At 50.5% G+C, this 9,507-nt stretch overlaps 3 non-coding genes across 3 annotated transcripts; all 3 read left to right on the top strand.

Annotated features, from left to right (window-relative positions):
* The first annotated feature begins 2,592 nt into the window (after positions 1-2,592).
* On the top strand, positions 2,593-2,689 carry LOC119334855. The gene has a single exon (XR_005161609.1). It is a non-coding gene; the product is annotated as a small nucleolar RNA R64/Z200 family (small nucleolar RNA).
* An 84-nt stretch (positions 2,690-2,773) lies between these two features.
* LOC119334847 lies at positions 2,774-2,858 on the top strand. The gene has a single exon (XR_005161603.1). It is a non-coding gene; the product is annotated as a small nucleolar RNA Z199 (small nucleolar RNA).
* A 174-nt stretch (positions 2,859-3,032) lies between these two features.
* LOC119334846 lies at positions 3,033-3,111 on the top strand. Its single transcript, XR_005161602.1, has one exon. It is a non-coding gene; the product is annotated as a small nucleolar RNA Z199 (small nucleolar RNA).
* Positions 3,112-9,507: the final 6,396 nt, after the last annotated feature.

The raw sequence follows: 9,507 nt of genomic DNA, 5'->3' as shown, positions 1-9,507 counted from the left end.
ACAGTTTTCTGATTGGTCCGTGGACGCATCACGCGGATCATGCATCGAATACCGTCGGATGATCGTGGATCCAACGGTAGTCATCAGCCCTTCCACACCATCCCCGAAACCCTAGCTCTGCCTTGTGGTAATTTTACATCCACCCCCCCGCCTCCTTCTTTCCCTCACTCTCTTCTCCTCCTCTCCCCTTCCAGATCCACCCTCACCGCCACCAGATCGCTCCTCCCTCCCTCTCCTCTGGCATTACGGCGCCCCAAAGCATGCATGCTCGCCGCATACTCGACGAGAGGATAGAGCTCCCCACCTCTTCTCCACCTCGCGCCTCGCAGTCGTACTACCAACCAAGCCCGGCCGACGCAACTCCAGTCACTCCCCGCCACCCGCGATGGTCGCCACGGTGAAGATCCCGCAGCGGCAGCTCTTCATCGATGATGACTGGCGCGCGCCCGTGCTTGGCCGCCGCCTCCCCGTCATCAACCCCACCACCGAGGCCCCTATCGGTCTGTACCAGATCCATCCACCATGCTTTCTCTCTGCTTTCCGTTCGCCCGTGCCGTTGCATGCTCAGCGGTAGGTTTGCGCAGGCGAGATACCAGCGGGCACCTCAGAGGACGTGGACGCGGCGGTGGATGCCGCGCGGGCGGCCCTCAAGAGGAACCGCGGCCGCGACTGGTCCCGCGTGCCCGGCGCCGTCCAGGCCAAGTACCTCCGCGCGATCGCCGCCAAGGTACTACTCTCCTGCTGCTTCCGCATGCAACTACAACAATAGGCCATGTGGTTGCGTATGTAGATATGCTTGGATAGGTGAGACTGGTCGAGTTGTATTTTACCAAATATGGAGTAGCAGCTACCGGCGCGTAGTGGGATCTGAGCATGGGATCGGAACTGAACCCAGTTCCGGAACCATCACATGGTGTTGTAGTTAGGCTGGCTTCTCAGATGGAACATGCCTTTACCTAGGTCTGGGTTGGTGAACATGGTCTTCTTAGCTATGCTTATTTTCTGTTTTAATGTCTGTATTAGTTCCCTCTGCCATTAAGGGCATCACTAAGAAGTCTAAATCAAGTTCCCCAATGACTGTTAACTTATTTTCCATGGAGTAGAATTTGAGTTCCGAACCTCAAATTATCAGGAAAGTTGCAGTCCCTTCTACAACAACTTTATCAATCCAATATCTTATTACAAATCCATTCGGCCAGTTAGATCTTAAGCCTTTGCAAGCTTGGATGATATGATCTATTGTGTGAGCATTTTACTAAATCCTTCTAGTACCTCCATTTGTGTTTTATGATAAACTGATGTGTAACATTTTGCATAGAAGCAATTATCTTTCTCTGTATTCAACAATGAATTATATAACTGAGATTTATTTTGGCAGGTCCGTGCTGCTAATGAACGAATGCTAGGAGGGGGAGGTGTTGATGGAGGTATAAACTAGCTTCCGACGAGATGGTGTGTATTGTACATACCCCTCTGTGATTTATGCACTTCACATGCATTTTCCCCATCACCCACCAACAGTAACATGCTAGTTGTATGTGTTGCAGCCATTCTTGCACTTGATTTCAAATCTGAGTGTGGTTTGTTTCTCTACAATTTTTTGGAGTGTGGGCTATTTGATCTGATGTGGCTCGTCGACGCAGGGTGATCGAGGAGAGGGGAGAGGCCTGGGCGAGTGGACCGGTCCGATCGGTCAGGGTGGCGACCAATGAGCTGAGGATGTCGAGGAGGGCGGTGAACCCCGGCGGTCATGGAAAGGCGGCTGGACATGTGTAGGTGCCTCGTCAACCCGTGAAGTCTCACAGGATAATTAATCTGGTTCCCTTTTGATCTCTTCGCATCAATTCTGCTGCACATCCCAGTAATCCTAGATTAATTTGGTTCTTTTGTTTTACTTATTGCAAGTGACACTGCTCTGGCCATTTCTGCGGCTTATGGGATGCCTGCTATCACGAGATATCTCCTGGGTCGTGGTGCTGATCCAACTTGGACGGTGGAACAAAGAAACAATGAGTTTCTGTGCGACAACTTTGAGGATTGGATTATAACGTGAATTGGTTTCTGATACTCTGTCGCTCAAGTGTTAATTCTAGTCTTGTTTGCTCACCATTCGATGACTTTTGCTATTATTATAGTAGGCACAATCAGCATGACTTCTTATGTGTTTCTTTTGCTATTATTATAGTAGGGGGTTGCTATTTCTTTATTAGAACAAACATGAAATTGGTTGCTCTATTAGGCAACTCATTTTTTGTGTGCTATTCCTGGAGCTTCGAGTGAAGAGTAGGCTTGCAATGCCTGCCTTTTTTGTGTGCTATTTTTTTGCGTGCTATTCCCTAGTTTGGGATTTTCTCCCAATTCCTAGGCATCTAGTTCCTATACTAATATACTTGTACTGCTCATGCCGCTGTTGCTAGTGGTCTTATAGCACAACACAACACAGCACTTCTAGTTCCTATACTAATATACTTGTACTGCTCATCCAACTCTACTGATACATGTTTACACTGTTAATTATTGGTGAATGGTGATATCTGTGGTCACGAGATCCTCGATTGCATCTGGTTTCTCAGTGCCATTTCCGCGGTTTGCAAAATGTTGTGATGAATCATGAAATCTATGACGTATGTCAGACTTCAGAGATGCCATTTGTCATTGATGAGAAGATATTTCATATTCTGAGCAATAATGTTTTCATTTCATACCGATAGTTGACAAACTATAAATTGTTATAGCCTTTTTTCTTGCTGCCGATGCATGCTTATATGTTTGAGGGTAAAGTGATGAGGAATAAACCATCAACAATATGATGGAGCTCTTCTCCTCTGATACTTAGTATTTAAGTCTCTGATGGTACCTCAACACCCTGATATGTTTGTGGCTTTCTATGCTATCCACATACTGAAGGAAGTCCTGCTATCTTCACAACAAATATAATTTTGCTTGAACTAGTTTATAAATTGAACTATCTCCACAACAAAGATATTTACCATTTGTAGTTCCAATCTAAAGTGTTGCTTGATTTCGTTTGTGGTTCAAGTGATGATGAGAAACTGCAACAATATGACAGGAGTTACACTCCTATGATTCATAGTTTAAAGTCTGATGATTTCTTATCTTCAAATAACCGTTGTCTTGTGAAATGCAATGTTGCTCACGTTCTTGTTTTCTTACAAATTGCTTGATGCAATTTCAAGGGCAGGTTTCTTTGACACTGAGGGAGTATTGTCTTAGTACTTGTATATCCATCAGCTGTTACTGTGCCTTTGTGGCGCAGTCTGAATCCCTGTAGACTGATCATATCTAAAGCATGAGTGTCGGTGTCAAAACCGGCGGATCTCGGGTAGGGGGTCCCGATCTGTGTGTCTAGGCCGGATGGTAACAGGAGACGAGGGACACGAAGTTTTACCTAGGTGCAGGCCTTCTCGATGGAGGTAAAACCCTACGTCCTGCTTGATTAATATTGATGATATGGGTAGTACAAGACTAGATCTACCACGAGATCGAGGAGGCTAAACCCTAGAAGCTAGCCTATGGTATGATTGTTGATGTGTATATTGTTCTACGGACTAAAACCCTCCGGTTTATATAGACACCTGGTAGGGTTAGGGTTACATAGAGTCGGTTACAATGGTAGGAGATCTGTATATCCGTATCACCAAGCTTGCCTTCCACGCCAAGGAAAGTCCCTCCCGGACACGAGACGAAGTCTTCAATCTTGTATCTTCATAGTCCAGGAGTCCGGCTGAAGGTATAGTCTGGTCATCCGAACACCCCCTAATCCAGGACACCCTCAGTAGCCCCTGAACCAGGCTTCAATGACGACGAGTCCGGCGCGCATATTGTCTTCGGCATTGCAAGGCGGGTTCCTCCTCCAAGTACTTCATAGAAGATTTTGAACACAAAGATAGTGTCCGGCTCTGCAAAATAAGTTTCCACATATTGCCATAGAGAGAATAATATTTACACAAATCTAGTCTGCTGACGTATTCCATAGTGTGACATCACACCACGGCCAAGCTTTTATTCGACCTATTTTACTGTCCCATCTCAGCGCGTTATGCGAGGCGGTTTCCTTGGCACGTCTTGCAAAAGCAGAGATCGTGTCCCCTTATTCCGGGATTCTCATCAATACGGGTGAGGGTAACCCAGCCGCGCCATTGATTACGGCGCTTGGAGATAAGCGAGTTTTACCAGGCTGTGGGGACATGTAGTTGCGTCCACCCATATAAGGGGATAAGGATCCACCTTTTCACCTACGCCTTCTTCCTCCTATGCCTATCCATTCTCGCGCACTCGAGCTCCAGCGCCCAAGTCCGCACTCCCCACCTCAACCTTCTCCAGCCATGTCCGGAGCGGGAGGCAAGTGGATGGTCTCCTCCGTCACGGAGGGACACATCAAAAAGCTGAGGAAGGCCGGATACCTGTCTAACGACATCGCGTACCGGCTTCCCGAAAAGGGGTAGCTCATTCCCACCCCTAGGCCCCATGACAGGGTGGTGTTTCTCCCCCATTTCCTCCGCGGACTGGGCTTCCCTCTCCACCCATTTATCCGGGGGCTCATGTTCTACTACGGCCTGGATTTCCACGATCTGGCCCCAAATTTTGTCCTCAACATCTCGGCATTTATCGTCGTGTGCGAGGCCTTCCTCCGCATCCGCCCCCATTTCGGCCTATGGCTCAAGACTTTCAACGTCAAGCCGAAGGTGGTGCGCGGCAGCCAGGCAGAGTGCGGAGGCGCCATGGTGGGAAAGATGGCCAATGTCCTCTGGCTCGAGGGCTCCTTTGTGGAGACCCTGAAGGGGTGGCAATCAGGGTGGTTTTACATCACCGAGCCGCGTGACGCCGAATGGGTCACACCCCCCGAGTTTCGATCCGGACCCCCCACGCGCTCACCTCCTGGAAGGAGACGAGCATGTCTTGGGGTAAAAAAGGAGAGCTGACCGGACTCCAAATATGCATCCAAACCCTGGCAGACAAGAAGCTCAAGCTTGTCACCGTAGTCCAGGTTATGCTCATCCGCCTGATCATCCCGTGTCAACAACGGGTTTTCAACCTGTGGGAGTTCGACCCGGCACGGCACCAGACTCTAAGCAGGCTCTTCGACATGACTTACGAAGATGCCTGGAAGGTTCTTTTCAAAGGCGCCGAGGCTCCCGCATCCTCTACCGAGGATCACGGATTCAACGCGCAGCGTCACGCTCTCGCGGTAAGCTGTTTTTTCCTTTTACAGGATATTAGTATTTCATAGTTTGACTCCATGCGGGATCTAAACTCCCTTACCTTTGACAGGATTGGCAGGTGACATCTAGACAGATCAACTATCCGGCTCCTTTGCCCGAAGGCCCAGCGGACGCTCGCCTGGCGAAGCTGCTGGTTCCGGCACCCTATGTGGTGCTGGAGAAGAAGGCCGCAAAAAAGGCCGCGGGGACTCGAAAGAGTGCCCGGCACCAGGAGGTGTCGGATCCATCATCCGATGGTTCCGAGGCGCATTCCTCCCGTGCGGAAAAGGAGGAAGAAGAAGAGACCTCTCCCCCTCCAGCGGGAGGAGAGAAGAAAAGGAAGGCCACCCTCTCTGGGGAGGCCGGAGGGTCCAAGAAGGGAAAAACCCTTCCTCCGGACTACTCCACCGACGCCGACGGCGGAGAGGAGTGGCAGCCCAGGGCCAAGCCCCTGGCAAAATCGTAAGTATCCGGATACCAGAGTAATTCATAGTATTCGTTTATTGCACAGCTTTCCCTTACGTCGAATATGTTTATGCAGCCCACCCAAAGACCGGCTCGACGCGACGTTGGGTGGCTCACTGGACTCGTCGGATGTGAACTCGCTTCCGATGGCTTCCTCCCCCTGTCCTATGGACGACACCGAAGTGTAGTCCCAACAGGTTCCAAGCTGGGAGGAGGTGGTCCTGGATGCGTCGCAAGGCGGCCTCCCGGACTCCAGGAGTAAAGGGGCTGAAACCCCCCAGGGCTCCAAGTCCGGCTCTAGGCCGGACACCACTCTGGAACCTTCAAAGGTTCCAGAGTCCGGTGGGGTACCTCCTTCCAAGAGGAGCAAGTCCATCGTGCCGGCGGCCCCCGTCCAATCGGAGGCGCCGGACAATATGTTGGAGGTGCTCCAAGGCGCCTCCATCGACGAGGGACACCGCACTATTATGAGTGCGGTGGTCCAGAAGGTTCAGTCCGCCAAGAGCGGACTGACTGAAGCTTGTGCTAGCCTTTTGACAGGCTTTGAGGTAAGAATGTGTAAATAATAGTACCGCATAGACAGTAGCCACTGATGCTCTGTTTGGCGTTCGTGAAGAAAAGCCGAATAGAGGATCAACTAGAATTCGCAGGAGTCTAACAAAAATGAGTCAATATGCATATGCAGGCTTGCCTGCTTGCGTCTGCCGCACTGACTGCGGAGGTGGACACGCTAAAGCAGAACCTCGAGCGGTCCGAGCAAGAGCTCGGTCGTGCCAAGAAGCAGCTCGAGGACAATGAAGGTAAGAAATACCTTGTTTTTGAATATATATATATATATATATATATATAAAAAAAGGTGCAATTGCAAAAAATGATAGGATTATCGTGGCTAATGTAGGGGCCACGTCTAAAGTGGCGACCCTTAAGCAAGTGTTGGTCGAGGCCGAGAAGAGGTCGTCCTTGGAGTGCACCGAGCGGGAGAAGTATGAGGCCGAGGTTGGCAAGGTGCGGCAAGAGCTCCAGGCTCTCATGGAAAAACATGAGAGTTTGGAGCTTGACTCAAAGACGCGAGCGTCTGAGCTCGCGGTGTCTATTGAAAATGCCAAGTCTGCCAAGGCCGAATCCCAGAAGACCCTCCAGGAGTTGGATGAGGTGAAGAAGATAGCGGAGGGTAAGGCATTCTTTATGCAAAGAAAACACATAAATGTGAGTTATTTGTTACTTACCCGAATCCGGAGCTCTCCAGGAGCGTTCGCAGATCTCCCCTGGAGTGTGTCCGATGCCGCCGCATTCTATCGAGCCGAGGAGGGCAGCTCGACAGAGAAGGTGTTCTGGTCTCAGTATGCTGAGGCCGGACACCCCGTGCCCCTGAGCGACCAGCTGAAGCAACTGGTCGAGCTCCACAAGGCGGCCGAACAGGCCATGAAGGGCCTCATAGTTCGGCTGTGGCCTGGAGAGGCTCTACCTGGGAGCTATTTCGGGCTGGTGCAGCGGCTGGTGGAGGCCTGCCTGAGGCTTGAAGACATCAAGTGCTTCGTCTGCATTGAAGGTGCCCGTAGGGCCCTTGCCCGTGCTAAGGTGCACTGGGGCAAGCTGGATGCTGAGAAGCTTGTGAAGGACGGGCCACCACCGGGAAAAGAGCATCGCAAGCCAGAGAATTATTATAAGGATGTTCTGAAGGGTGCCTGCCTTGTTGTGGATGAATGTACCAAGGATGTATTTTTTGAGTAAAACTCGCTCGTGGTATCTTGTGCGCTGAAAACTTGTTCATATGCGCTAAGCAATGCTGTTGGAATTTAAAATATTACCTTCTGTGCGGCTGTTTATCAATACTGAGAGATGGCGAGTCGTCGGCTTCTGCCCCGTGCCGCTAGTGCTGGGGTGTTCGGGGATGAACCTGAGCGCTCTTTTTCCCATGTTTGGGTCCTTCGAGGGAGGTGCTTAGCCCAACGAACAAGGCAATCGGACTATAATGCGTGAACACTCTCACTTAGCCATAGAATTCTATAATTTTAAATTTCGGTGAAGCCCCTAGTATTCGGAAGACCGAGTTCGGGGCGCTATCCACGCCTTGGCCGGATAGAGCCGGTTCCTCACCCTAAGCGGCATAAGTCTTTAGGGACTCGAAAAACCTCTCGAACAGCGACCAGCTCTCGCTTCATCATGACAGTCAGTTTTAGCTTTCTCCACTAAGGTGCTCGACCCAGCTCAACTGGGGCACAATCGCAGTGGTTCTCCTAGTGCTACCTTAGCCGATATAGCGGAACGTAAGGCACCAAAACATAGGAGCCGGGCAAACCCAACTATTGACCCAAGACATGATTCGGAGCCGATGCATATAATGATATAAGTTCGGGGTGCCACACTTGTTAAAGTGTTCGGACTTCTCACACCATATTGAGGGGTACTAAAGCCCCTGGCGTATTTTGGCCGTACCAACGTGTACGGGTGCAACATGTCGTTAAGGAACATATATAAAAAAAGGTAATGCAAAGATAGACGAAAGCTATGCATTGTTTATTAAAGAGGGCTGCGATCAAAGTAGAACGATACAAATAATGCTATAAGCAAAAGGTTGGACTATTTAATATGTCCCTTTCAGGGGCAAGCTGCGGAATAGTATGCGAAACGGGTATACTGCTCGTGATAGAGAGCACCTGGGAGTTCCGTATTGCGGCGTGGTTTGTCTGCATCCCTGGTTCTTGCATCGTTTGTGCGGCAATTGAACTGCCGAAGAGGCCTTCTGAAGAATGGAGTCCTGAAAGTAAGAGAAAATTAAAAAATCGGCAGCCCCTGGTACAGTTTAAGCCGTGCTCCGGGCGTGCCATGATGGTGCCCCTCCCCCTGTATCCATGGTATTTCTATAGCGTAGTTATGTATGCGAAGTACTGGCGTCGCCTTTTTGCGAGGGTTGGGGTTGGGGCCGCATTGCTACGCCTGCTCGGATCGTGCCAGGCGGTCTTATTGTAGGTTACTCCGGGCGTGCTTGACGGTGTCCGGTCGTTTAGTGGCCGGACTGGAGAACTGCCTGGAGAGGCTGCTTTGTACTTCCGCTGCAAGGGCCGCCATGTGCTCCTCCGTTCGGAGGGAGCATTCGGTGTTTCCATTAACCGTAATTACTCCTCGAGGGCCTGGCATCTTGAGCTTAAGGTATGCGTAGTGCGGTACCGCATTGAACTTAGCGAATGCGGTTCGCCCGAGCAGTGCATGATAACCACTGCGAAACAGGACTATGTCGAAGATTAACTCCTCGCTTCGGAAATTATCCGGAGATCCGAAGACCACTTCAAGTGTGACTGAGCCTGTATAGTTGGCCTCTACACCTGGTATTACGCCTTTAAAGGTCGTTTTGGTGGGCTTAATCCTCGAAGGATCTATGCCCATTTTCTGCACTGTATCCTGGTAAATCCGGTTCAGGCTGCTGCCGCCGTCCATGAGGACTCTAGTGAGATGAAATCCGTCAATAATTGGGTCTAGGACCAATGCCGCGAACCCGCCATGACGGATGCTAGTGGGATGGTCCCTTCGATCAAAGGTGATCGGGCAGGAGGACCATGGGTTGAACTTTGGGGCGACTGGCTCTACCGCGTATACGTCCCTTAACGCACGCGCTGCTCCCTTTTGGGGACGTGGGTTGCATATATCATGTTCACCGTCCGCACTTGTGGGGGAAAACCCTTCTGTCCACTGTTGTTCAGTGGTCGGGGCTCCTCGTCGTCATCGCTATGCAGCCCCTTGTCTTCATTTTCGGCATTTAACTTGCCTGCCTGCTTGAATACCCAACAATCCCTGTTGGTGTGATTGGCCGGTTTTCGGGGGT

This window comes from Triticum dicoccoides, chromosome 7A (genome assembly GCF_002162155.2).
Source record: "Triticum dicoccoides isolate Atlit2015 ecotype Zavitan chromosome 7A, WEW_v2.0, whole genome shotgun sequence".
Lineage (NCBI taxonomy): Eukaryota > Viridiplantae > Streptophyta > Magnoliopsida > Poales > Poaceae > Triticum > Triticum dicoccoides.
The sequence above is the reverse complement of the archived record's forward strand: the minus strand, read 5'-3'. Positions and strand labels throughout refer to the sequence as shown.